At 40.0% G+C, this 25,376-nt stretch overlaps 1 protein-coding gene across 4 annotated transcripts in view; it reads left to right on the forward strand.

Moving 5' to 3' along the window:
- Window positions 1-530: 530 nt before the first annotated feature.
- Window positions 531-25,376, forward strand: part of NFYC (nuclear transcription factor Y subunit gamma) — a 70,745-nt gene continuing 45,899 nt past the window's right edge. The window contains exon 1 of one of the 4 annotated variants that reach the window (XM_057500082.1): window positions 531-719. The gene's annotated coding sequence lies outside the window, so the exon portion shown is untranslated. The other 3 variants (XM_057500081.1, XM_036892875.2, XM_036892874.2) reach the window with 3 other exon arrangements.

Raw genomic sequence — 25,376 nt, forward strand, 5'->3', positions numbered from 1 at the left:
ACAGAGATAAAGTACGAAAAAGATATAATGTTCGTTGTAGCTGTGGGTTCCAGGATCTTTCAAGTTCTTAACTGCAAATGAGGAAAACGAAGTCCACGTAAGGTCACAAGCTGTTCATTCTTGTGAAATGCTGTTCTTTATTCTGGAGTATATGATTTCAGTTTTGGTGTTAAATCCCCTTTTATGGTAGCGGTAAGCTATCTTCTTTAACGGTGCATTTATCTGGCATGCCCATGTCGTCCTTCGTGCCCTAGCTCTTCCTCCTTCCTAGTAAAACAAAACAAAGCAAAGCACTTATTTCCTAAAATCAAATGTCTGTGCGCCACAGGAGATCCACAAGGATAGGACGCCCTGCGGAGGTCACCCCGCAACGCCTCCGGATCCCCTGAAAAGGGCGGGGTCGGAATGTCCTCAGGTCTCATTTCGCCTCTCTGCACGGTCGCCCTTTCCTAATTCTCGCGAGACTTCAGGCAATTCAGCTTCTGCGCATTACATAATACTGGGAGTCGAGGCGCCCAGGGAGGGGGAGGGGGAGGGGAAGGGGGAGACGGTGCAAACGGCGTGGCCGCCATCTTGTTTGTACCCCCGCTTCGCGCGCGCTCCGTTCTCCGTGACGCACGCTTCCCCCTCCCCTCCGCCGCGCCCAGGCCTCTGCATTGCCCGACTCCGCTGGAGTGCGGGGGCGGCTCCTGCTCTTCCCTGGACTCCCGAGCTGAGGCGTGAGTGTGCGGGAGCGTCTGTGGGAGGTAGGGTGAGGGGTGAGCGGCGGCAGCGGCAGGGGGAGGGGCAGCGCTTCCCGCCTTTGGCGGAGACCGCACTTCCCTCGCGCGGCCGCTGCTGTATTTCGGTCCGGCCTGCCGCCGCCATGTTGTGCTGTCGCCTGCCCGCTGCTGTCGCCGCTGCTGTCGCCGCCGCTGCCGCTGCGCTCATGGGGTCCGTGCGCCTTGTCGGCCCGGCCCGCGGGCTTTCTCCCATTGGCGGAAGGCGACGGCGGGGGGGCTCGTTCGTGATTGGTCCGTGGCGGGGAGGCCGTGGACCTGGCACCTTATTGGTCGCGCTGACTCCGGCCTGGGGGTGAAGGAGGAATTGGAGGCTGCGGGGATGTGAGCGTCTTGGGCACAGGCTGCAGGGCGATGACCCTCTACGGCGCAGGCGTGAGAGTGATGCTGGAGGAGAACCTGGAGGCCTTAAGGGGGAAGAGAGGGTGATGGTCTGGCAGTACTTCGGGGGTACCTGTGCATGGCCTGGAGTGAGAGGCACTCCTAATTCCAGACGTACCTTCAATGGAATATGCATGGTCCAAGATGGGGGCGTGCAAACCCCAAGGGTGCCAGGCTTGGAAACTCAAGTTACACACTGAGAGGCTTCGAGATCCAGGATGGTAGACTTGGACTGCAACATGGTTTGGGAGTGACCCTGATTTTGGTTGATGCCGTCTTTGAGGGCATCAGGACCCTTAGGGACATACCCGAACTATAAGATTAGGTCAGGGGTTTTCCTAGAGAGTGCCAGCGTTGAAACACTGAGGTTTTTGGTGGAGCCCTTGATCCAGAGTTACCAGACCTGGGATATGATAATAAGAGGAAGTAAACAGACTCAGCGTGGTAGAGAATCCTATTGGATCCGTGTGCCTGGTCTTGGTAATTGAATGCAAAGTCTAGGAGGCACAGCATTAAGTAGTGACGATCTACAGGAGTGAGAAAGTACGGAAACATTTTTGGGAACATTTTCAGACTTGAAATTATAGTTAAGACCAGGTGTAGATTATCCGGCGGGACCATGCAGCTAGTTTTGCGATGTTCTATATAAAGTTTTCTTGCTTTAGGAAGGATATTGATTAGGGCTGAGTTTGCTACACCTCCTAGCAAATATTAGGTACTTGGCAATTCTTTGTTGAATGGATATTGTTAGGTTTGTCTTTGGTAGAAGAGAACTTCACAGAGATCTTGGATCTTGGCTCATTTATTTCCATTTACATATGCCTAAAAAATACAGCCACCTTTATATGCACTTAATTTTTTTTAAACTCAGTAGCCCGGAATGAAAATAAACTAGTGCATAGCTTCTTGTCTCAAGTACCTGGACTTGTCAACACTTTTGGTTCATATTTCAAAAAGTTTTTGTTGTGATTGAGAGTTGTTAGAGTCAGCTTGTTGGGGGTACGTTCCTTTTCCCGTGAATGGAGTGAGTTGGATTGTTTTACATTTGCTCCTCCCAAGGTATGATGATCGTGGAAACACATTTATGTTAAGTCTCTGAGTTTTCCTAATTTGTTTTTCCTTATCTATGTTCGGTGGTTCTTTGTAGCCTTGCATAGATGTTACACTTCTGTTTTCACACCAATATCAAGAAACTGTGATTTTCAAATCTGGTTAGTTTGTTATGAATGCAAACAAATTTTCCAAGAATGGGGAGGTAAAGGAAGGGAATTGACATTTTGGAGCACACTTAGTACCATATTCCTGTTAGGTAGGCATTATCATCCCTATATTGCAGAAGAGAAAACTGAGGATCAGAGGTTAAGTACTTGTCCAGTGTTACTCAGTGGTTTAACTGGGATTCAAATCCAAGTTGCCTGATGCTAAAGCCTATAGTTTTATCTGCTATATCATGCTAGCAACATAAACCTGACTAGTCAAATTCCCAGATAGTTTTATATTTCAAATTGGGTCATCTTTCTTTGATTTCTGGGTGTTAGGAGTGTATTGAGTGGGAGAATAAGAATTTGTTGTACTGTTTATAGATTCAGACTACAGAATGGTAGCCATATATGGATTCTTCAGCTAGGTATTTAAATCATATCCTATATCTTCTGTTGTGAAGGGAGATTTACAAAATAAATGGCTGGAGCTTTCCTGAGTCCAGATAGATAATGGGGAAAAATTGTACAGAAAGTTTAAGAATATGCATTCTTTAAAACCAGGCTTCATAATCTTGCTGACAGTCTTCTTATATATGGAAGTGATTAATGCCAAGCAGTGAAACTACCAAGTGTACATTTTTTATTTGGTTAAAACTGATTTCATTGTATTAGAAAAAATACAAAGTTTCTTAATCCCATTTGCAGAGAAATGGAGACAAAGTGATATGAGGGGGGCCATGCTAGGTGTCTTTGAGGCAATTTGAAATTCACTCCTTTTAGTTCAGAGGTACTGAATCACTAAAGATCTGTATGAATCAGACTTGGGAATAATAGTTACTACCTTTTATTGAGTGCTTATATTCTACTAGCTTGGTATAAATGTATTATATATATTATCCTCAGGCAGTATGAGCTAGATACTATTAACCACCCTCATTTTTACATGTGAGGAAACTGAGGAGTTAAGTAATGTGCTCAAGGTCACACAGCTAGTAAGTGGCAGAGTCCAGATTCAAACACAGGTCCTGTTCAACTTGTGGAGCCCTTACTCTTAAACACTGTGTTCTTTTGACACCATAGATTATGAGAAAAGCAAATTCCTTATGTCTTAGCTCAGGAAGTGATCTTTGATTCTTTCAGGCATGTTCTTTGTTCTACGGCTCTAGAGTGTTATGATCTTGGAAAGGTCACTTAGCTATGCAAGGGCAGAGCCAAGTCTAGCCCAGATCACTGGATTCCCAGACCAGTGCTTATTCTGCTGGACAGCATTGTCTCTCCTGTGGAAGCATTGACTTGATGGCAGAGAACAACCAGTTTTAACCTTTCGTGTTTTGAGAAGTTTGCCTCATTCATAGGAAGGAGAATGGCAGAGGACATTATTAGGGTCACAGATGACCTTCTTGGGATTCGTTCCAGCCTCAGGCATACAACCTAGGAAGAACATTCCTTTGCCAGCAAGTTGTTCTTTTCCATTCTATTTCTTGTGCTCAAAGCAAACGGATGGCGAGTTACCTGATGTCTTACAAGTCTCTCTTTTCAGTATGTTTGTTCAGTTTTTCATGCATGCACTGTGACTAGTTTGGAAGGCTACAAGGTCATTTTGGTATTTTCCCACAGAGACTCAAAGCACCTAACGTAATTTAAGTGGGTTAATTGTAGGAGGAAATGGATTTAGAATACTTTGGCCAAAAGTGCCTTTGGGCTGGGGAAGGAGGGTGGGCAGTGTAACTGCTGACATTGGAGTCAGACCAGGGAAATAATTCTGTCTGCAGTGCATTTACCCTCTGTGGGAGCTGGGGTCGGATTCTTAACCTGAGTCTTGGTTTCTTCCTGTGTTAAGTGGTGGTAACAATAACTATATTATAGAGTAAAGAAAAATGACTACAATAGTGTATGGTAGGTGCATGTCACTGAGTGGGCCTTAATAAGACTGACTTTTTAGAACAGCATAAATTCTGTCTCGACAACTAGTTAGAGCTTCCCTGAGGCAGAGACCTTTTGTACTTACCTGCTCTGTTATGTTCAGTAAAATTTCTACAAGGGGGAGCAACCACTCGACATGAAAGAAATAACCTATTTAGTTGTGCTGTTATGGTTTAGGAGCTGGTTTACAGTGGACCAGAGTGAGGTCAGTATTACTTAGAATGCACAAAGTAGGAACATTTGTTTCAGGCTTAGATTGTCTCTGATCACCTCAGTCACCAAGTGCTAAGTGGTAATCATTCTGATTAAATGAAACCTTTTTCATTTTTGCCAAATAGTAATAATTATCGAAATAAGAACAACTAGTTTTAGCCTTCTGTCCAGAAAGATATTTGCATTATAGTAACGTTAAATTTTTTCTAGTTGTAAAAATGATTAGTTGAAGTAGGACTGTCAGTTTGGTTTGTAGTTACCTGGGTACCATTTTCTTTGACATAAGTTGTAAGAGAATACTGTGGAATGTTCAGGAAAAAAAGCTCTGCAGAAATTTTTGCTAGGTTGCAAAATCTGCTGCATCCTTCCCACTTTTCCATGTGTTAGCAGTGATGTACCTGACAGCAGCGAGGCAACACCTGTACTCATTCTCAGCATGGGAGTTGTATTTTCCATTTGATTTAAGTTCTTAATTGTCTACAGGCAGATTACTTGTAAGTCCAGTATACTTTATTTTACAAGTGAGAGCTTTCTAATAGATAAACTTCAAATGTAGTTTAGAGAGACTGACTAGGCTAACCTTTGTATTTGAATGTTGCCGGTAGAATAGGCTTAAATTAAATGTTCACATCTCCATGTTTAAGGCATATAAGGTATCCTATCTAATAGAATACTTGCCATTTAAAAAACCAACAGTGTATCTTTATAGGTGAGATTGAAGAATGGTTCTTATATACATTCGTGAGTATGATCTGTAAGTAGTGATCTTGAGCAGTGCTTCAATAAGTGGCTTTAGACACTCATAGGTAATGGTATTGGAGTATAGACTATTTTGCATCATGTCCCTGGCTTAACTCTATTAGCCTTAGTGATCATTCTTACCACAGTTTTATCGTCTCACATCATCACAAGAAACTGAAGGGTGAGTAAATAAGGTATTTTGAGAAAGAGAGACAGAGACTACATTCACATAACTTGTATTACAATATATATTTTAATTTTTTATAAGGTATCATTTATATAGTCTTATAAAGGTTTCACATGAAAAGCATTGTGGTTACTAAAGTCACCGATATTATCAAGTCCCCCCACACCCCATTGCCGTCACTGTCCATAGTGTAGTAAGATGCCACAGAGTCACTACTTGTCTTCTTTCTCCATGCTATACTGCCTTCCCCGTGATCCTCCCCCCCAACACACCATGTGTGCCAATCATAATGCCCTTCAATCCCTTCTCCCTCTGTCCCCACCCCTCCCCTTTGGTAACCTCTAGTCCCTACTTGGAGTCTGTGAGTCTGCTGCTGTTTTGTTACTTCAGTTTTGCTTCATTGTTACACTCCACAAATGAGGAAAATCATTTGGTACTTGTCTTTATCCACCTGGCCTATTTCACTGAGCATAATAGCCTCTAGCTGCATCCATGTTGTTGCAAAAGGTAGGATTTGTTTTCTTCTTAAGCTGAATAGTGTGCCATTTTGCATATGTCTCACATCTTTTTTATCCATTCATCTACTCTTGGACGTTTAGGTTGCTTATATATCTTGGCTATTGTAAATAGTGCTGCAGTAAACAAGGGGTGCATATGTCTTTTTGAATCTGGGATCTTGTTTTCTTTGGGTAAATTCCTAGGAGTGGAATTTCTGAGTCAAATGGTATTTCTGTTTTTAGTTTTTTGAGGAACCTCCATATTGCTTTTCACAATGGTTGAACTAGTTTACATTCCCACTGGCAGTGTAGGAGGGTTCCCCTTCTCATCCTCGCCAGTCAGCATTTGTTGTTGCTTGTCTTTTGGATGTTGGCCATCCTAACTGGTGTGAGGATATCTCATTGTGGTTTTAATTTGCATTTCCCTGATAATTAGCAAGCTGCATAGCATCTTATCATGTGCTGATGGCCATCCGAATTTCTTCTTTTGTACAGTGTCTGTTCATATCCTCCCCCATTTTTTAATAGGGTCATTTGCTTTTGGGGTGTTGAGACATGTGAGTTCTTTATATATTTTGGATGTTAACCCTTTGTCATATATGTTGTTTACGAATATATTCTCCCATATTGTAGGATACCTTTTTCTACTGATGGTGTCCTTTGCTGTACAGAAGCTTTTTTAGTTTGATGTAGTCCCATTTATTCATTTTGCTTTTGTTTCCCTTGCCCAAGGAGATGTGTTCAGGAAAAAGTTGCTCATGTTTATATTCAAGAAATTTTTACGTATGTTTTCTTCTAAGAATTTTATGGTTTCATTACTTTTATTCAGGTCTTTGATACATTTCGAATTTACTTTTGTGTATGAAGTTAGACAATAATCCAGTTTCATTCTCTTACATGTAGCTGTCCAGTTTTGCCAACACCAGTTGTTAAAGAGGCTGTCATTTCCCCATGACTCTTTTATTATATAGTAATTGACCACATATGATTGCTTTTATATCTGGGCTCTATTCTGTTCCATTGATCTCTGGGTCTGTTCTTGTGCCAGTACCAAATTGTCTTGATTACTGTGGCTTTGTAGTAGAGCTTGAAGTTGGGGAGCAAGATTCCCCCCTACTTTATTCTTCCTTCTCAGGATTGTTTTGGCTATTCGGGGTCTTTTGTGGTTCCTTATGAATTTTAGAACTACTTGTTCCAGTTGGTAAAAGAGTGGTATTGGTATTTTGGTAGGGATTGTATTGAATCTGTAGATTGCTTTAGGCAGGATGGCCATTTTGACAATATTAATTCTTCCTATCTATGAGCATGGGATATATTTCCATTTATTGGTGTCCTCTTTAATTTCTCTTATGAGTATCTTGTTTTCAGGGTATGGGTCTTTCACCTCCTTGGTTAGGTTTACTCCTGGGTATTTTATTCTTTTTGATGTAATTGTGAATGGAATTGTTTTCCTGATTTCTCTCTCTGCTAGTTCATTGTTATTGTATAGGAATGCCACAGATTTCTGTGTATTGATTTTGTATCCTGCGGTGTTGCTGAATTCAGTTATTAGTTCTAGTAGTTTTGAAGTGGATTCTTTAGGGTTTTTTATGTACAGTATCATCATCTGCAGTGACAGTTTGACTTCTTCCTTACCAGTCTGATACCCTTTATTTTTGTTGTCTGATTGCCATGACTAGAACCTCCAGTACTATGTTGAATAAAAGTGGGCAGAGTGGGCGTCCTTGTATTGTTACCAATCTTAAAGGAAAAACTTTCAGCTCCTTGCTGTTACATATGATGTTGGCTGTGGGTTTGTCATATATGGTCTTTATTGTGTGTTGAGATACTTGCCCTCTATAGACATTTTGTTGAGAGTTTTTATCATGAATGGATGTTGAATTTTGTCGAATGCTTTTTCAGCATCTATGGAGATGATCATGTGGTTTTTGTCCTTCTTTTTGTTGATGTGGTGGATGATGTTGATGGATTTTCAAGTTTTGTACCATCCTTGCATCCCTGGGATAAATCCTACTTGATCATGATGGATGATTTTTTTAATGTATTTTTAAATTCGATTTGCTTATATTTTGAGTATTTTTGCATCTGTGTTCATCAGGGATATTGGTCTGTAATTTTCTTTTTTTGTGGTGTCTGCCTGGTTTGAGGATGCTGGCCTCCTACTTTTTGGAAAACTTTAAGGAGGATGGATATTAGGAGATCAAAAATTTATCAAATGTCTGATAAAAGTCAGCAGTGAAGCCATCTGTTCCAGATGTTTTGTTCTTAGGTAGTTTTTTGATTACCAGTTCAATTTTGTTGCTGGTAATTGGTCTGTTCAGATTTTCTGTTTCTTCCTGGGTCAGTCTTGAAAGGTTGTATTTTTCTAGAAAGTTGTTCATTTCTTTTAGATTATCCAGTTTGTTAGCATGTAATTTTTCATAGTATTCTCTAATAATTCTTTGTATTTCTGTGGTGTCCATGGTGATTTTTCCTTTTCATTTCTGATTCTGTTTGTGTGTGTAGACGCTCTTTTTTTCTTGATAAGTTTGGCTAGGGGTTTATCTATTTTGTTTATTTTCTCAAAGAACTAGCTCTCCTGCTTTCATTGATTCTTTCCATTGTTTTATTCTTCTCAATTTTATTTATTTCTGCTCTAATCTTTATTATGTCCCTCCTTCTACTGACTTTGGGCCTCATTTGTTTTTCTTTTTCCAGTTTCATTAATTGTGAGTTTAGACTGTTCATTTAGGATTATTCTTCCTTCTTTAAATAGGCCTGCATTGCTATATACTTTCCTCTTGGAACTGCCTTTGCTGCATCCCACAGAAGTTGGGGCATTGAGCTGTTGTTTTCATTTGTCTCCATATATTGTTTGATCTCTGTTTGAATTTGGTCATTCGTCCATTGATTATTTAGGAGCCTGTTAAGCTCCATGTGTTTGTGAGCCTTTTTGTTTTCTTTATACAATTTCTAGTTTCATACCTTTGTGATCTGAGAAGTTGATTGATACAATTTCAGTCTTTTTGAATTTGCTGAGGCTTTTTTTGTGGCCTAGTATGTGATCTATTCTGGAAAATGTTCCATGTGCACTTGAGAAGAATGTGTATCTGGTTGCTTTTGGCTGGAGTGTTCTGTAGATGTCTGTTAGGTTCATCTGTTCTAATGTGTTGTTCAGTGCCTCTGTCTTCTTACTTATTTTCTGTCTGGTTGATCACTCCTTTGGAGTGAGTGGTATGTTGAAGTCTCCTAAAATGTATGCATTGCATTCTATTTCCCCCTTTAATTCTGTTAGTATTTGTTGTACATATGTAGGTGCTCCTATGTTGGGTGCATAGATATTTATAATGGTTATATCCTTTTGTTGGACTGACCCCTTTATCATTATGTAATGTCCTTCTTTGTCTCTTGTTCCTTTCTTTGTTTTGAAGTCTATTTTATCTGATACAACTATTGCAACTCCTGCTTTTTTCTCCCTATTGTTTGCATGAAATATCTTTTTCTGTCCTTTTACTTTTAGTGTGTGTATATCTTTGGGTTTGAAGCAAGTCTCTTGTAGGCAGCTTATAGATGGGTCTTGCTTTTTAGTCTATTCTATAACTCTTGTCTTTTGATTGGTGCACTCAGTCCATTTACAATTAGGGTGATTATCGATTGGTATGTACTTACTGTCATTGAAGGCTTTGGATTCACGGTTACCAAAGGTTCAAGGGCAGCTTCTTTTCTATCTAACAGTCTAACTTAACTCACTTATTATGCTATTATAAAGACAATCTGAAGATTCTTTTTTTTCCTCCTCCACTCTTTTTTTGTTAGGTATCATATTCTGTACTCTTTGTGTATCTCTTGACTGACTTTGTGGGTAGCTGATTTAATTTTGCTTTTGTTTAGTAAGTAATTGGTCTACTTCCTTTACTGTGGTTTTAGTTTCTCTGGCGACATCTGTTTAGCCTTAAGAGCACTTCCATCTAGAGCAGTCCCTCCAAAATACACTGTAGGGATGGTTTGTGGGAGGTAAATTCCCTCAACTTCTGCTTATTGGGAATTGTTTAATCCCTCCTTCGAATTTAAATGATAATCTTGCTGGGTAGAGTATTTTTGGTTTGAGGCCCTTCTGTTTCATTGCACTGAATATATCATGCCACTCCCTTCTGGTCTGTAAGGTTTCTGTTGAAAAGTCTGATGATAGCCTGATGGGTTTTCCTTTGTTTGTGGTCTTTTTTTTCTCTCTGGCTGCTTTATTTATTTATTTATTTATTTATTAATTTTGGTATCATTAATCTACAATTACAGAAAGAACATTATGTTTACTAGGTTCCCCCCTTCACCAAGTCCCCCCCACATATCCCTTCACAGTCACTGTCCATCTGCATAGTAAAATGCTGTAAAATCACTACTTGTCTTCTCTGTGTTGCGCAGCCCTCCCCGTGCCCCCAATGCACTATACATGCTAATCGTAATGCCCTCTTTCTTTTCCCCCGCCCTTATCCCTCCCTACCCACCCATTGTCCCCAGTCCCTTTCCCTTTGGTAACTGTTACTCCATTCTTGGGTTCTGTGAATCTGCTGCTGTTTTGTTCCTTCAGTTTTCCTTTGTTCTTATACTCCACATATGAGTGAAGTCATTTGGTACTTGTCCTTCTCCGCTTGGCTTATTTCACTGAGCATAATACCCTCTAGCTCCATCCATGTTGTTGCAAATGGTAGGATCTGTTTTTTTCTTATGGCTACATAATATTCCATTGTGTATATGTACCACATCTTCTTTATCCATTCATCTACTGATGGACATTTAGGTTGCTTCCATATCTTGGCTATTGTAAACAGTGCAGCGATAAACATAGGGGTGCATCTGTCTTTTTCAAACTGGAGTGCTGCATTCTTAGGGTAAATTCCTAGAAGTGGAATTCCTGGGTCAAATGGTATTTCTATTTTGAGCATTCTGAGGAACCTCCATACTGCTTTCCACAATGGTTGAACTAGTTTACATTCCCACCAGCAGTGTAGGAGGGTTCCCCTTTCTCCACAATCTTGCCAACATTTGTTGTTGTTTGTCTTTTCGGTGATGGTGATCCTTACTGGTGTGAGGTGATATCTCATTGTGGTTTTAATTTGCATTTCTCTGATGATTAGCAATGTGGAGCATCTTTTCATATGCCTGTTGGCCATCTGGATTTCTTCTTTAGAGAACTGTCTATTCAGCTCCTCTGCCCATTTTTTAATTGGATTATTTGCTTTTTGTTTGTTGAGGCATGTGAGCTCTTTATATATTTTGGATGTCAATCCTTTATCGGATCTGTCATTTATGAATATGTTCTCCCATACTGTAGGATACCTTTTTGTTCTATTGATGGTGTCCTTTGCTGTACAGAAGCTTTTTAGCTTGATATAGTCCCACTTGTTCATTTTTGCCTTTGTTTCCCTTGCCCGGGGAGATAAGTTCATGAAGAAGTCACTCATGTTTATGTCCATGAGATTTTTGCCTATGTTTTTTTCTAAGAGTTTTATGGTTTCATGACTTACATTCAGGTCTTTGATCCATTTGGAGTTTACTTTTGTGTATGGGGCTAGATAGTGATCCAGTTTCATTCTCTTACTTATAGCTGTCCAGTTTTGCCAGCACCATCTGTTGAAGAGACTGTCATTTCCCCATTGTATGTCCATGACTCCTTTATCATATATTAATTGGCCATATATGTTTGGTTAATGTCTGGAGTCTCTATTCTGTTCCACTGGTCTGTGGCTCTGTTCTTGTGCCAGTACCAAATTGTCTTGATCACTGTGGCTTTGTAGTAGAGCTTGAAGTTGGGGAGCGAGATCCCCCCACTTTATTCTTCCTTCTCAGGATTGCATTGGCTATTCGGGGTCTTTGATGGTTCCATATGAATTTTTGAACTATTTGTTCCAGTTCATTGAAGAATGCTGTTGGTAATTTGATAGGGATTGCATTAAATCTGTATATTGCTTTGGGCAGGATGGTCATTTTGACAATGTTAATTCTTCCTAGCCTCTCTGGCTGCTTTTAATACTCTATCCTTATCCTTGATCTTTGCCATTTTAATTATTGTATGTCTTGGTGTTATCTTCCTTGTGTCCCTTGTGTTGGGAGATCTGTGTACCTCTATGGCCTGAAAGAATATCTCCTTCCCCAGATTGGGGAAGTTTTCAGCAATTACCTCCTCAAAGACACTTTCTATTCGTTTTTCTCTCTCTTCTTCTTCTGGTATCCCTATAATGTGAATATTGTTCCATCTGGATTGGTCACACAGTTCTTTTAATATTCTTTCATTCCTAGAGGTCCTTTTTTCTCTCTGTGCCTCATCTTCTTTGTATTCCTGTTCTCCAATTTCTATTTCATTTGCCATCTCCTCTACTTCATCTAATCTGTTTTTTAAATCTCTCCATTATATGTTTCATTTCAGATACTGTATTTTTCAAAGTTTCTATCTCTTTCTTGAATTCCTCCCTGAGGTCTTGAATATTTTTCTGTAGCTCCGTGAGCATGTTTAGAATTTTTATTTTAAAATCTTTTCCAGGAAGATTGGTGTATTCACTTTCACTTGTCCCTCTTTCTGGTATTTGTGAGATTTTGGTTTGTACCAGGTTCTTTTGACGTTTCATATTTGTAGTAATAACTTGGTGTAGGCAGTGCCCTCTAGTGCCCATAAGCTCTACTTTCTGGAGCTGTTCAGCCTCTGGAGTGATTGTGGGGGTCACAGACGAGTGGTGCTGGTGCCTGCCGGGAGGAGAGAGCTCCTTCCTGCTTCCCGGTTGTAGTGCCTGGCTCCATTCCCAGGGTCAGTGAGCTGAGTGCACAAGGAGCAGCCTCTTGGATATGCCCCGTAACTGCTGTAGGCGGGTCTGCCCTCTGGCTGGCCTGGAGCAATGGTGGTCACAGGTGAGCCGCTCTGGTGCCTGCTGAGAGGAAAGAGCTCTTGCCTGCTTCGTGGCTGCAGTGCCTCCCTCTACTGGCAGGGCCAGTGGGCTGAGTAGGCAGGGAGGTGTCTCTATGCCCCGCCCTTGTAGTTGCCATAAGCAGGGCCGCCCTCTGGCTGGCCTGTGCAATGGCGGGGGCAACAAGTTTACTATCTAGTGCTGGCCTCAAGGAAGGAGTGGCAGGCTGTGTATCATGGTGGGGGCCTTCAGCGCTGTGTTGCCTGCCAGGGGGATGGAATGCCTGAAGCGCTGAAAGTTCCCAACCTGCTGGGCTGAGTGTGTCAGGATTTTTTTGTCCACCTGTCCTTTCTCCCTAGCAGCAAGCTCTGTGCAATCCTTGGCCCTCTAGCAGCCCTCTTGCTGTTGGGAGGTCTCTCAGAGTACCTGCCTTTCTTTTGTCCCAGAGCGGCTGGTTGTGGGTACCTGTTCTTCACAAGTGGCTGGAATCTCAGTATGAGTATTCTGCCTGTCTTAGCTTTCCAACCCCACTAATCTCCAAAGCACCATGTAATGTAGGTTTGTGCTCCCAGAGCAGATCTCCAGGACTGGGTGTTCAACAGTCCTAGGTCTCCACCCTCTCACCGCTTTGTTTCTCTTCCTCCCCCCCGGTGAGCTGTGGTGGCAGAAGGGCTTGGGTCCAACTGGATCGCGGCTTTGGTACTTTACCCTTTTCCATGAGGTCTGCTCTTTTCCCCAGATGTGAGCAGTGTCGCAGCCTTCTTTCTTGTTGCTCTTTCAGTATTAGTTGTATTTGCTGTATTTTCATATTATATGTGGTTTTTGTAGGAGGTTTCTGTCTCACCTCTCACCCTGCCATCTTTAAGCCAATCTGTATTAGAGTATATCAAAATTGTTCTCTTTTAGATATTTATCTCTAACTGTGCCTAATTTATAAATTAAACTTTATCATAGGTATGTATGTATAGGAAAAACAGTGTATCCTTGGTTTCAGGCATCCACTTGGGGTCTGCTGTCCTGAAGGACAGTGTCCCCCACAGATAAGGGGAGACTGCTGTGCTGAATGTTTTCACAATCCCTGATTACTGTTGATCCTGTCCTCAGGAGCTGCAAATTGTCCAGTGATCGGTATGAGATGACATTATTTGCCCATTGTTAAGAAAACGTATACTCTCACCATTGGCATGATCTGTCAGTTTAAAAGAGAAAAGAGAGAGTACAAGCTATCTGCACAGTTGAATATCTTTGTGATTTTTAACTGTCTTAAAAATTATTACTGTTCCATGAAGGTAAGGAGCTTAGAATTTGCTTATTATCAAATGACAAAGTTTGGGCCTTTTTTAAGAAGAAAAGCATATTTGCTTGGCAATAATTTGGGAGGCAGAAGATTGCTGTTTATGATGATATTTAATGTCATTTTCAGTGCCACAGTGTGCCTGAAACTCCAATCATTTTAGAATGTGGTTGGGATAGAGTTGCATGTAGTCTTCCTACCATTCCAGTAAAGTTTTTAAGTTCTTTTAAAATAGCATTTCCCAAGCTGTTTCTTTGAACATTAGTTCTTGTAAAATGCTAATAAGTATCCTCTGGGGGTGATAAAAGGATCCTTGACAAAATAATGACCAAACCAAAATGCATTTCTTTAGTGCAAAATTAGTATTCAAAGGTCTTTGTGCTTATGTTCCTTATGACCCTTCAAGAGAAAGGATACATTATGCAGTTTTCCTTGAATTTATTTGGCCATGGAACCCTCTTTGTTAGAACACCTAATAAGCATTTCATGTTATGACTGGTGTGTGGTAGAGCCCAGTTGAGCAGTTCTGGCATAGAGAGTTTATGAATAAAAAATTAAATTTTTCATATAGGGTAGCTTGGCCAAAAGTGGGAAAGGACTTCCTGGGAACATATACAATACGTCTTCAAAGTAACATTGATGCTTGGGGATCAGTGTGATTTCAAAGGTCATCGAATCCAATTGCCAATAACAGTCATAATGGTAGCAGCTACCATTTTTTGGAGCACTTGCTGTTTATCAGGCACAGTGTTATTATTCTACATGCATTATTCTTTTATTTCTTTATTTTTATTTTTTTAAGGTATCATTGATATACAATCTTATTAAGGTTTCACATGCGCGACATTGTGCTTACTACAGTCATCCATCTTATCAAGTCCCCCCCACACCCCCCAATGCAGTCACTGTCCATCAGTGTAGTAAGACGCTATAGAGTCACTACTTGTCATCTCTGTGCTATACTGCTGTCCCTGTGACCCCTCTACATTATGTGTGTTAATCATAATGCCCTTTAATCTCCTTCTCCCTCCCTCCCTCCCCACCCCCTTCCCTTTGGTAAGGTAACCACTAGTCCCTTCTTGGAGTCTGTGAGTCTGCTGCTCTTTTGTTCCTTCAGTTTTGCTTCGTTGTTATACTCCACAAATGAGGAAAATCATTTGGTACTTGTCTTTCACCTCCTGGCTTATTTCACTGAACATAATACCCTCTAGATGCATCCATGTTGTTGCAAATGGTAGAATTTGTTTTCTTTGTAAGCTGAATAATACTCCATTGTGTAGATGTACCACATCTTCTTTATCCATTCATCTACTGATGGACACTTAGGTTGCTTCCATGTCTTGGCTATTGTAAATAATGCTGCGATTAACCTAGGGGTGCATATGTCTTTTGAATCTGGGATCTTGTTTTCTATGAGTAAATTCCTAGGAGTGGAACTCCTGGGTATTTCTATTTTTAGTTTTTAGTTCCTGTTTTAGTTTTAGTGGAACCTCCAGATTGCTTTCCACAATGGTTGAACTAATTTACATTCCCATCCGCAGTATAGGAGGGTTCCCCTTTCTCCACATCTTCACCAGCATTTGTTCTTGTCTTTTGGATGTTGGCCATCCTAACTGGTGTGAGATGATATCTCATTGTGGTTTTAATTTGCATTTCCCTGATTAGTGATGTGGAGCATCTTTTCATGTGCCTGTTGGCCATCTGAATTTCTTCTTTGGAGCAGTGTTTCTGTTGGTATCTGCCACCCATTTTTTAATTGGGTTATTTGCTTTTTGGGTGTTGAGGCATGTGATTTCTTTATATATTTTGCATGTTAACCCCTTATCAGTTAAGTCATTTACAAATATATGCTCTCATATTCTACATGCATTATTAATCACTGGTCTTAATGATTTTTTATCTCTTAATATTTCCTATTCATCCACTTTTCAACATCTTCACTACTACATTTTCCAGTAACTACTGTCCTGATTTCCCTGTTAATCTGTCCAGAGTGCTGCCATCCTCCCACTCTGTCCCCTTCTCAGTACTGTACTCAAAGTGGTCTTTTAAAGGGTAATTCTGATTGTGCCAGTTCCATGCTTAAAACTCTTCAGTGGTTCATCATTGTCCTCAAAATAAAGTTCTGGCATCTTTGTCTTATCCAGCCCTATCTGCTTTTCTAATTACTTCTTGCCTCTTGCCTGCTGTCATACCAAACTACAGCCTTCTAGGAATGTAATGCTTTCTGTCAGCTGCAGGCCTTTGCACATGCCATTTGCGTCTCTGTGTTAGTAGGTTCCTATTCTTCTTAGGGTTTTAAATCTCCCAAGTAGCTTTCTCTGATCAGCCTGAAACTGAGTTAGGCCCTAGGTTAGGTGCTCTGTTTTTATGTCCTATACTGCATTAGCCCCTATTGTAACTCCTAATACCTGCACTATGATGGCCTGTTTTAATTTTCCTCTGTGTTATAGCAAACTTTAATCTCCTTGAGGACGGGCTGTGTCTTGTTTAGGATCCGTAGATCTCAGCATACTGCCTACACATGTAAGTATTTATTGAATTAATGAAAATGTCCTTAGTCTTCATAACCTTGAAAGATGTTTCACAGTTGAGGAAATAGGTCTCAGTGGGGTTGAGTAACTTGCCTGAGGTTACTCAGCTAAAAAGAGGTGAGGACGTATTATAATCTAAATCTGTCTATCTGCAAAGCATGGGCTTTTTTCCTGCTTCTCAACATGGCTGTTCTTTTTTGCCTTGTCTTTACATATTCCTGTGAAGTGTTCAAACTCTGTGCTAACAACCCTATCTACATTCTGAGACAGCTGTGCCATCATTAGACAGCTCTGTGAGCTGAAATAGGTCCCTCTAGTTTTCCATCCATTGGTCTTAATTTATGCTTTGAAGAATATAATTTATTTAAAAAAATAAATAATTCACAATTTATAATCCATTTAAGGCTTCATTCATTATTTTATTTTATTCATTCATTTATTCAGCAACCGTTTGCTGAGCACCAGCATTGTGTTCCTTTTTCTATTGATGTTATTGCTCAGAATGTTTCTGAGACTTTTTTGGGGATTATCTTCAGAACTACTTCTGTCAGATTCTTTTGAAAATGTGTTGATACACTTTTTTGTAATCCTTAAAGGTGGATCTAATTTGGGAAATAGCTAATAGTTTGTTCAGGACCAAGTCAGGTGAAATGTATGGGTCAGAAATTATAATCTGACAGCCCTCAAATTTCTTTGCTATACTTAGAATTAAAAAAAATTTGAACCAAAATTGAAAATGGAAGGATTTAACATTAAAACAATCTTTTTTTTATTAAGGTATCACTGATATACACTTTTATGAAGGTTTCACAAGAAAAACAATGTGGTAATTGCCATCACCCTTATTGTCGAGTCCCAGTCCATACCCCATTGCAGTCACTGTCCATCAGTGTAGTAAGATGCCACAGAGTCCCTATTTGTCTTCTCTGAGCTACACTCTCTTCCTCATGACCCCACACACACCATGTGCACCAATCATGATAACCCACAATCCCCTTCTCCCTCCCTCCCCACCTACCCTTCCCCAGCTTCTCCACTCCCTTCCCCTCCCCCTCCCCTTTGGTAACCACTAGTCCCTTCTTGGAGACTGTGAGTCTGCTGCTATTTTGTTCCTTCAGTTTTGCTTTGTTGTTATACTCCACAAATGAGGGAAATCATTTGGTATTTGTCTTCTCTGCCTAACTTATTTCACTGAGCATAATGCCCTCTAGCTCCATCCATGTTGTTGCAAATGGTAGGATTTGTTTTCTTCTTATGGCTGAATAATATTCCATTGTGTATATGTACCACATCATCTTTATCCATTCATCTACTGATGGACACTTGGGTTGCTTCCATTTCTTGGCTATTGTAAATAGTACTGCGATAAACATAGGGATGCATATGTCTTTTTGAATCTGAGAAGTTGTTTTCTTTGGATAAATTCCTAGGAATGGAATTCCTGGGTCAAATGGTATTTCTATTTTTAGTTTTTTGAGGAACCTCCATATTGCTTTCCACAATGGTTGAACTAGTTTACATTCCCACCAGCAGTGTAGGAGAGTTCCCCCTTTCTCCATATCCTCGCCAGCATTTGTTGTTCCTAGTCTTTTCTATGTTGTCCATCCTAACTGGTGTGAGGTGATATTTCATTGTGGTTTTAATTTGCATTTCCCTGATAATTAGTGATGTGGAGTATCTTTTCATGTGCCTGTTGGCCATCTGAATTTCTTCTTTGGAGCAGTGTCTGTTCATATCCTCTGCCCATATTTTAATAAGGTCATTTGCTTTTTGTGTGTTGAGGTGTGTGAGCTCTTTATATATTTTGAATGTTAACCCCTTATGGGATATGTCATTTACAAATACATTCTCCCATACTGTAGGATGCCTTTTTGTTCTGCTGATGGTGTCCTTTGCTGTACAGAAGCTTTTTCGCTTGATGTAGTCCCATTTGTTCATTTTTTATTTTGTTCCCCTTGCCCGAGGAGATGCATTCAGGAAAAAGTTGCTCATGTTTATATTCAGGAGATTTTTGCCTATGTTTTCTTCTAAGAGTTTTATGGTTTCATGACTTACATTCAGGTCTTTGATCCATTTGAGTTTACTTTTGTGAATGGGGTTAGACAATAATCCAGTTTCATTCTCTTGCATGTAGCTGTCTGGTTTTGCCATCACAAAACAATCTGGTTTTTATTGTTGTTTCTTAAGCATACAAAGTGATACTATTTATGAAGCTGTTGCAGTGGTTCCGGAAGAGATAATGAGGGTGGTCACTGTACAAAAAAATGGATGTAATGGATGGTTTCTGCAATGCTATTTTCACTGTTTTAAAATTGAAGCCACTGAAATTCATTACATTCAAAAATATTCATTAATATGGAACTGATTGAAAAAAAATGGTATATCCATTCAACAGAATATAATTCAGTTATTATAAATGATGTAGATCTATGTGATATGGAAAATTATACACATTTTTTAAAGTTAAAAAATTAAAAGTTTGTATAGTATTATTTAATATTGGGGGCACTAACTCAGCTTTCTATTTCATTTACATAAGAAAGGTTTCTGAAAGTATATAACCTAAAATACTAACAGTGCTTGATTCTGGATGGTTGTTACCGCATTCACCCCTTGTGGCGGTGACGACAGCGATACGTACACAGACCTGGTTCACTTCAGTTGTTTATTGTTGCTCGGAAGGCCGGGAGAAGGTGAGTGAGAAGAAGCAACAGCCGGGAGGAGCGAATGAGAGGAAGAATGAGAGGAGAGAGAGACAGAGATTGAGAGAGAATGAGTGAGAGCATGAGAGAGTGAGTGAGAGAGAGACAGAGTGATAGAGTGGGAGAGTGCTTCTCTTTCCTGAATATGCCTTATATAAAGGAAGCTGGCCTATGGTGATCAAGATCGTGCAAGCCTATAGGAGCAACTTCCTTATGCTAATGCCACCAAACCAGGCAGGGTGGCGCCCAGGAAGCGTGCGCCATCTTAGGGCATTGGTCAACTAGAGTGGAAGGGCGGTGTTCAGCCATAGTGGGACTCAGCCTCGGCCGTAGGCCGGCCCCTACAGTTGTATTATAGGTATACTTAAAAAAAGAAAAACCCATCCCTCTAACCTAAAATAACATGAGTACAAAACAAACTGTTATATATGTTCATCTCATCAGCTTAGTATACAGTAAGGCACACAGTGTATTTAATATTCAAATGAAAATGGCTGTGTGTCCCTATCCCAATAAATGAAAAGTTAATTTTTCTCCACAGGTTCTCTTCTCAGATATTTCCTAGGACCTCCAGATTTACTAAGTCCAAAAGGGTCAGTTGAGGACTACCATCAATAAAATGTTTGTTCATGCCACTGAAGAGCCTGATTTTGTTTATTTGTGTTTTTTGTTTGTTTGTTTTTTATTTGTTTCTGCTGGGATACAGTGTAACCTCCAAGATCAGGTATTCCTGTGTACGGAGCAAAACCCTGTTTTTGGCAGGAATTGTCCTTGTGGTTGAAGCCAGCCTCTGACATAACTCTGATCCTTCAGTCATTCCTCAGGATGCCAGGCCAAGAGCTTTTCTAGCATCAATTTTTTGTGTCTAGTATCTGGCGTTTACTTCTTTTATTGAACTGAAGCGTTTACTCAGTGGGCCAGCATTCCTCTGTGGCCTTTGTCATTTGGAGCTGTGTAGTAGCTGCCCCTTTAGATGGGACTTTCACTGTCCAGTTTTCCTCAATCCCTACTCCCTCTTCATGGACACTATGGCTAAGGTCGAGTTTGATTTGTATATCTGAGCTGAGCACTGGTCATGTGTGTGAATATAAATAAGACATAGCTTCTGTCCTCAAGAAGCTCATGGCAAACAATAATAATATGATAAGTGGTGTAGTCAAGTGTATATTTTTATATTAATTAAGCACTTACACATGCCAGATATTAATGTTGAGTGCTTTAACTTAGTCATTTAAGCCCTAGCACTCCTGTGAGTTGGAGTTATTTTTTCCACTTTACGTATGAAGAAGTGACCTCAGAGATGGTTAAGTAACTTGGCCAAGGTCATAAAGCTAGTAATGATAACATGAATAAAAACCAATTTTCTGACCAGAAGCATCAGTTCACACCCTGCCTTCTTTGAGAACATTAAAGCTTGAACCATGTAACCAGAGGCATTGTTTTTGTCTCACAGTGATTTGGGTGTTTTTAGAGCAAGACAGTGCAAATTAGCTGCTGAGATACAGGACCAGGGAGGAACATGAATTGGAATAAAAGAGATCCCATGAGGCTCTCAGTCCACAGTAATGACAAACTAGAGAAGGGAAGACTGAGTGAATGGGTCAGGTTGCCAAATGACAATGCTAGAATAATTTGAGTTCTCTTCCCACTGGTGGCTTCATTTCCACTAAGGTGACCCTTGATGAGAAATAGGTGTTGAAATGTTTTTCTTGCCAACTGCCAAGAACTAATAAAAACTATGCTAAAGACCTTCACAGAGTATCAAGGGACATGTTAGGTTTAATCTAGTATATCAAAAGCAGAGTTAAAGGGTAGGCTTTTGGAACAATAACCAGACCTAGGCCAGGATTGGTGGTGAAAGGCATGAATTTCTAGCATACAAATGGGAAGATTTTTAGTAGTAGCTGGTAGTCATCCCATACCGCCCTTTATGGCTCAGGAGTTGCTTTCTGCAGGATTGCAGGGTATGCTGGAGATGGAAGAGAGACATATCGCCGTAATAGTTTTAGGGTCATGAGGAGATAGGCCTCTCTGAACCTTAACCTCTGTGTAAAGCAAGGAATTTGGATTAGATAACTTTTAGCATTGTTTCAGTGCTTATTCAGGTAGAGTTCAGTGTACTGTACATATGTTAGCTTGTTTAATCCTTACTTTCGTTCTGTGATATAGGTAGTGACATCTGTGTCACAGATGAGGAAGCTGATGCTCAGGGTTAGTCCAGTGTTAAACAAGTAATAAGTAGAAGAGTCAGAATTTGAAACTACCTGTTCCTGACTCCAAAGTACTTAGTTGTTTTGTCATAGTGACACTAATTAAGTCAGTAATTAAGACATGTTCTTCTTATTTCTCTGCCTCTCACTCCTCAGAGGAGCGTCTTTGCTTGCTTGCAGCTGGCTCAACCCTCAGTGCTGTGGGATTCAGAGGCTCTAGCGTGAATAAGGCACACAGCTGGCCTTTTGGCCTTCTGCCTTCTCTTCCCAGGCTGGTAACTTGTTGGAATCTGTGATCTAAACTTTTGAGAAAAGAACTGTAATACTTAACAACTCTGTGTAGCTTCAGGAACCACCCAGCAATATACTCTGTTAGCTAACTAAACTCTTACTTAGATGCCATAGTGAAATTGCCATGCAATCCCATAGTATCTTAATGTATACTGTTTTTAATGTTTTAGTTGTTTCAAGTCTTTATAAGTTATAAATGTGATTTGCTACTGGTTAAATATTCTCAATAGTTTAATAATGAAATTTGTATTAACCTATAGGGTGCAGTTTTGTTAGATACTTAGCTAGATTTCTAACAGATCAAATTCAATATTAATAAAATTTCTAAATTTTAAATTAATGAAGTTGTAATTGTTTATGCTGTCTGCACATATATATATGTGACATGGAAGAACTTCCTTGGATGTGCCCTGAGGTGCTCCATGTCTTGGTGTAAGCAATGTGTTGCAGTGGAAAGAGGACCACCCTAGGTGGACCTCAGTTTTCATCCTAGACTTGTGGCTAGGGCCAGTTGTTCAACTTCTCTGAAACTCACTCTCTCACATGTAAAAGAGGGTAGTGAAGAGTAGAGGGGTAAAATGAGTAACGTACTTAGCACAGAACCTAGGACTTACTGGTGTTTAGAAATTATTTCAATGTGGGAAATAAGTGGAATGCATGTGGTGGAGAAGTTAATATAGCAGAGTGATCTAACAAGACCACCTTGGTTCTATTTTAAGGCTCTGCCCAATCTCTGCATATGCCCACAGTGATCTCTCATTAAAATCAACCTAGGTATTTCTAGAAAAGATCTCATCTACCTGGCAAAACAATTGTGTTGTTTAGTCCTAGGATACTTATTTGATGGTAGGAAGCAGATCTAAGGAGAACATAAAGGCCTTAGATGATAGTGAGATGTTTCTATTTGAATATTTTTTATATATAAAAAAAGATAAGACAGACATGCTGATTTCACCATATTGGGAATCACCTCTTAAAACCTAAATATTTGGGCCCAAAATCCATAAGCAAATCTTCAGCCACTATTGGTAATGTTCAGCACCCCAAGATGTCTTCAGTAACCACAGTTGTTAGGATATCTCTGCTGAGGTCTTAGCCCTGCTGCATATTCTTGAAAGTGTGGTAGAAAAGTTTATCCTCTATGTTATCAAAACACTGAAACGTTAAAAGTGAATCAGCAACATTTTGTGGTGACCCTAAATAAATTGGTTAATCCATCAAACTGTAATGTGTTTTCAACAATATATTCATTGATGTTCTATTTTTGCCAGTTTATCATTATATTTCCCTGTTGGGTTCCTGGTAGACTTTTGAAAATAACATTGTCCTTGTCCCTAACTTCATATGTTACCCCAGAATTTTCCTGTTTAGGTTAGTTTGTGTTTCAAAATAAAGTGGTTTGCCCTGGTAATAATAATGTGGTTTTAAAATTACTATTGACGTAATGACAGATACCATTTTAGAAATCATGCAAACTATTGTATGGCTGTTGGTATCACACTTTGTTACTGTTAAGGAAGCTTCATTTTCTTAGCAGTCATTGTGTTAGCTCACCCAGTTTTCTTTTTTTTTTTTTTTCTGTTAATGCTCAACAGAAAACTGAAGAGAGTTAAGTCACAACTTTCCGTTGTTGTGCACATTGCTTCTCTGGTTTACAGTATCCATAGGATACTGTAGATATCTTACAGACATCTTTGATGGCCAATCAGAAGCAGTTAAATTACCTTAAATTTTTTAAATGGAACTCTGACAGCCAATAAGAAATGCTTTGGGTGGGAACTGTAACAACCCGTTTGCGTGGTTTTAAGAACAATTCTAAATTTGCAGTGGTCTCTGTTTTGGAAGTACATGAGGCCCTAGTGCGTCTGCTCTGTGCATTTGCCAGGCATTTCCAAGCTTTAACTTCCTTGTAGTTTGAAGTCTGGATCTGACCCCTGTTCTGCTTCTCAAGGTAACTTTAAAACAGGAAGTGTACAAAGGAGGTAACTGATGACGTGAACAGCCAATCATGGCTTTGTGTCCTTAGCCGATAAAGCAGCTCAGCCAATGAGATCACTCTGGAGGCGAGGTTTGGTGTCAAATAGCATGCTAGATTGAATGCCTTTGACTGTTAAAGTGGAAGGAGGCTGCAGGGCTTCATTGGAGCCTCGGAGTTTTTCACTGAGGCAGGGGTCAGCTGAAAGACAAAGAAAAATGGCGAATAGTTTGTTGGGGGGTGGGGGGACAGCTGTTCGGGTTTTCACTGGAGTGGACATTCCAGACTCAGGTTTCTGCATCTCCTGCTGCCTTTTGTTTCCTCCGTCCTTTTGGGGGGGAGGGATAGGAGTGACTTAAATTCTCCCTGTCCGAGGAGATATAAATAACTACATGTAAAATTAATGCAGTTCCTGGTAAGTTTAATTCTTTGTTTTGTGTTTAAATGGTAGAAACTGTTTAGCTTCAGAGAGTGTGGACAAGTTGCACTGTTTCAGAAAATGGCCACTTTACATTCCATGCATACCTTTTGGTGCACCTAGAATACCTTGCTCTGTTTAGATTTTGCATGCCCTTCAACCAGATTTCTATTCCTAGTTGAGTATTGAGGAGATCAGGTACATGAAGAAAGGCTAATCATTTTTCAGGGGTGCACAGAAGCAAAGCACTTTCTCTTTGCCTTGGGTAAACTTAACTGTTTTCCAAATAATTTTCCTTTGTTCAAGTGCACTGAAGCTTTCCTGCAGAATAAGCTGAGTTGTTTGAGACTTTTTCTATTTCCATGCACTTTGTTGACATCTGTGTTTTCAGAGCTGGAAGCAGCACCATTGCTGTTCTAAATTTGTGTGAAAATATGATTTGCACTGATGGAGGTTATAATGGTGAAGGCCCACATGCCAATGTGAAATTCTTCCATAACTTCCTTGGTTTACTTGTCTGCTTCTAGATTCTAGTAAGTACCAATTAATTAAGGAACAGTCTTTGTTTTAAAATGCACATTTTAGCTTGATGCTGGTTAGAAACATACTTCTACACTTTATTGGCAATAAGAAGAGCAAATCTTTTCCCACCAGTTTCATACATTTTGTCAGGTATTGATTTGGTTCTTTAAAACGATGTGAGCAAAATGCTTTTCATTTTTTATATGAAATATTTAAAATCCTAATGTACCTGCAGTTTGTATAGAAATATTAAGAATACAGGCACCCTACCTTTTGCCCTTGATATTTTTCTTCTTCAGGGATATGAAGCTAGTACAGGTTACTAATCAGTAACAAGCCAATTCTTGTGAATAGTGAAGTCTTCCATCCCATGTACTAAGTTCTGTAGTACTTGATTTTAAAAAGCAGTCTTTGTTTTATTTTTTATTTGCAAATATGGAATGAAGGTCATTGGAACACTTCTGCAGCAGACTGTGGAGCAGTGAGCCAGCAGCTCAGTCTCTGGGAAGGGAAAAGAAGCAGGCCCTCTTAGAGGAGAAGTTTGGAGGGTGTTGATTTGCTTTCCCCTCACTTCTGTTTGGGAAAAGAATTTACCTGAGAGGATCTGTAGAAGTTTAGATTTTGGGCTCTTCGAA

Source organism: Manis pentadactyla, chromosome 4, assembly GCF_030020395.1.
Source record: "Manis pentadactyla isolate mManPen7 chromosome 4, mManPen7.hap1, whole genome shotgun sequence".
In the NCBI taxonomy this organism is placed as follows: domain Eukaryota; kingdom Metazoa; phylum Chordata; class Mammalia; order Pholidota; family Manidae; genus Manis; species Manis pentadactyla.